Below are 4,027 nucleotides of genomic sequence, written 5' to 3'. Positions count from 1 at the left end.
TATGGTAGCTGCTAAAAGCCACTGATTCTGAGATCATCTCTCCAAAATAATAAAAAATGCAATCAAAGGTTATGATCTAAGTGGTGAATTCAGATATGGAAAGAATGATAAGGACACTAAAATGAGTTGTTAGTGATAAATCTCACGGTGTCTACCCATTTCCCCTTGCAAATGTATTATTACATTAGTTTCCTAGGGCTATTGAAACAAACTACCACAGACTAAGTAGTTTAATAACAACATAAAAGTGGGCAGAATTCTGGCGGCTAGTTCTTTATGAGGGCTATGAGGGAAAAAATCTCTGTTCCATGCATCTCTCTCAGCTTCTGGTCATTTGCTGGCAACCTTGGTCATTCCTTGGCTTGTAGATGCATCATTCTAACCTCTGCCTTCATCTTCAAGTCACCTCCCTATGTCTCTTCCCATCGTCTTATAATGTGAATGCCCTGTTTCTGCGGCAGGACTCCCTTTTTCCTAAGAACACCAGTCACGTTGGATTATGCCACACTGTAACGACCTCCATTTAAAAAATAGAATATTTGGTTTCCTTCACTTCGCCCTCCATCCGCGGGAGCTGCAGCGCGACCCTGAGCGAGCCGAGCGGCCTCAGCTGTGAGCAGAGCGGCGGGCAGCGGCCCCTCTCAGGAGACCACCAGCTCACCTCTTCCTGCGGCCTCGCCATGGCTACCTATGGACAGAGCTAGGCGCCGCCAATGTGTATTCCTCCATCATATGCTGACCTTGGCAAAGCTGTCAGAGATATTTTCAACAAAGGATTTGGTTTTGGGTTGGTGAAACTGGATGTGAAAACAAAGTCATGCAGTGGTGTGGAATTCTCACCATCTGGTTCATCTAACACAGACACTGGTAAAGTTACTGGAACCTTGGAGACCAAATATAAATGGTGTGAGTATTGTCTGATTTTCACAGAAAAATGGAACACTGATAACACTCTGGGAACAGAAATTGCAATTGAAGACCAGATTTGTCAAGGTTTGAAACTGACATTTGATGCTACCTTTTCACCAAACACGTGAAAGAAAAGTGGTAAAATCAAGTCTTCTTACAAGAGGGAGTGTATAAACCTTGGTTGTGATGTTGACTTTGATTTTGCTGGACCTGCAATCCACGGTTCAGCTGTCTTTGGTTATGAGGGTTGGCTCGCTGGATACCAGATGACCTTTGACAGTGCCAAATCAAAGCTGACAAGAAATAACTTTGCAGTGGGCTACAGGACTGGGGACTTCCAGCTGCACACTAATGTCAATGATGGGACAGAATTTGGAGGATCAATTTATCAGAAAGTATGTGAAGATCTTGACACTTCAGTAAACCTTGCTTGGACATCGGGTACCAACTGCACTCACTTTGGCATTGCGGCCAAATATCAATTGGACCCCTCTGCGTCCATTTCTGCAAAAGTCAACAACTCTAGTTTAATTGGAGTGGGCTATACTCAGACTCTGAGGCCTGGTGTCAAGCTTACACTGTCTGCTCTGGTAGACGAGAAAAGCATTAATGCTGGAGGCCACAAACTTGGGCTTGCCCTGGAGTTGGAGGCTTAATCCAGCTGAAAGAAACCTCTGGGAATGGATATCAGAAGATTTGGCCTTAATATATTTCCAGTGTGACCAGCAGGCTTTTTTTCCCCCCAAAAAGGTGATCAAAACAAAGGATGATCTAAACAAGAGCTGTATTTTAAATATTTAGACAGTTCCTTGTTAGCTGGCTTCTAGTTGAATCTGTTATCTATCTAGTTACCAATGCTGCAGTTGTGAGTCACCTATACAGTATTTAAATGTATTTAACTGTTAAATGCGCTACCCACCAATAATGAAATAGACCTTTATGAAAAAAATAGAATATTTATTTATTTTCATACACTGTTATATCAGTTTCAAGTGTACAGTATAGTGACTCAAGGGTTCCATATATTACTCAGTGCCCATCAAGATAAGTGTACTCAATACCATTCACCTATTCCACCCATTCCCCCATCCTCCTCCCTCTGGTAACCATCTGATTGTTCTCTATAGTTAAGAGTCTGTTTTTTGGTTTCTCTCTTTTTCTTTCCTGTGTTCTTTTGTCTAACAACTTCATTTTAATTTGATTATTTCTATAAAGATCATATTTCAAAATAAGATCACAATATAAAGGTACCAGGGGGTTAGTACTTCAGCATATCTTTTTGGAGAAACACACTTCAACTCATAAATATATAATTTATTGTGTCCTTATATTTGAGGAATCAAGGTGAAAAGGGTCCAAAAGATTAGAAAGGGCACTTAACCTGGAGCTTAGGAAACTGAAGCTCACACTGTTCCTGACTAACAGTAAACCACAGCAGTAACTCAAAGCAGCAAAGTGCCATTATAAAGTTACTTTAGATGGCATAAGAAGGCTAATAATGGCAAGAAACATTACAGGGATAAAAGAATTAGGCAACTCAAGCTTTAATTAGGAGGGCGTAGGAAGAATGGAACACATACATATTTCTTCTGGATAATTAGTCCTAGGCTGGCTCACCCAGTCAGGTTATGAGGCAGAGCTGTCCCCCCAAATCACAGAATTAACTTTTCCACTGGGGAAAAGAAAACCACTTACATCCTTTCCTCTAATTTATAAAAGTTCTGTGACATATATGCTCTTCTGTTTTCACAGATTCTTTATGAAAACTATTCCCATACATAAAGCAAACCACCATTTCCTCCCAAATTTTTTAATTCTTTACAAAGAAAATAATCTCAAGTTACCAGTATGTATCCTTGTTGAGTTTCAATATTTCCTTTTCTGTACGTTCTGACCTTTTAGCCACTTGCATCCCCAAACCATGGTGCTAAAGCGTCTGTTCAACCAGGAATCTGCGTTCACGCCCAGGTCTACTATTACTGGCTACCCTTTTTGAGTTAGACTTTTGAATTACACAGATATACCACTTAATGATATCCTCAATATGGCTAACTATTCTTCATATTCTTTTACAACACTGTTTAATAGCTATTTACATAGTTTTACCACACAAATAAGGAGAAAAAAGGTGTCACAAACAACCTCGAAACTCTGTAGACTCGTTTCCAGTTATTTTAAGCAAATTAAACTTATTGTACTCACCTTAGTTTTCTTTGTGTTAATTTACACAGTCATTTTACTTCTTTATAATTTTAATTAATTAAAATAAATCTTAAAAATGGGCTGGGCTAATGCAGGCGGGATAGCGCATGAAGGGCACCCATGGCGCGGGCGCAGAGTTTAGGGCGAGCGTAGTTTGCGCTTCCCTCTGTTAGTAGGAGTCGCTGCCGACCAAAGGGGAAAAAAAAAAAAACGCAAAGAAAAGAAATTTTACAGACTGCTAATGCTAAAAAAGATTTGGGTTCATTGACACATTTTAAATAAGTATGAAAAATAGTTATTTATTTCCTGTTGAGTTGAATTTGTGAACGATACTAATAAATGAGGAATTTCTAGACAAAAAAAACCCTCACCAATTTATATGCTTCTTTTAAGGAAAAAGTAGATTTCCTTCCCACATCTGTATATAACTTGTTTTTTAAAAAATAATTTTTAAATATGTGATTCTGCTTTCACTCTCAAAAAAATTAGCATTGTGTACCTTTTTTCAAATGTCTAAGTAAATAATCATAGTCTTACTGTTGTAAATATGAATCCTATCATTCCCTCTCATGTTAACCATTATGGTTAAGACAAATACATCCCCGTTTCTGCAACCCCAGATACTTTACGTGAAATGGCCTATGCTTACCTTTTCTACCTACTCTCATTCTTTCCTCCTTACTCATTGCTCACCAGACACTCTGGCTTTTCTGGTTCTCAAACTCCGCATGCTGGGTTTTTTCTCAGGGCTTCTGCACACACTGTTACAGGTTACTTTGAGGTTGTTGCATGTGCCCTCTTTCCTGTTATTCATTTCATGGTTCAAATGTCACATTTTCCTGGTAGTTTCTCCTTTGAATCAGATCTAGGTTCTGAAGCAGGTGTAAGAAATAGACACTTCACCATTTTCCACCTC

At 39.2% G+C, this 4,027-nt stretch overlaps 1 pseudogene; it reads left to right on the top strand.

Moving 5' to 3' along the window:
- The first annotated feature begins 680 nt into the window (after window positions 1-680).
- LOC115292755 lies at window positions 681-1,735 on the top strand (annotated as a pseudogene).
- Window positions 1,736-4,027: the final 2,292 nt, after the last annotated feature.

Source organism: Suricata suricatta, chromosome 5, assembly GCF_006229205.1.
Source record: "Suricata suricatta isolate VVHF042 chromosome 5, meerkat_22Aug2017_6uvM2_HiC, whole genome shotgun sequence".
Classification (NCBI taxonomy): Eukaryota; Metazoa; Chordata; class Mammalia; order Carnivora; family Herpestidae; genus Suricata; species Suricata suricatta.
Note: the sequence above shows the minus strand (reverse complement) of the source record. Positions and strands in the feature narration are given on the sequence as shown.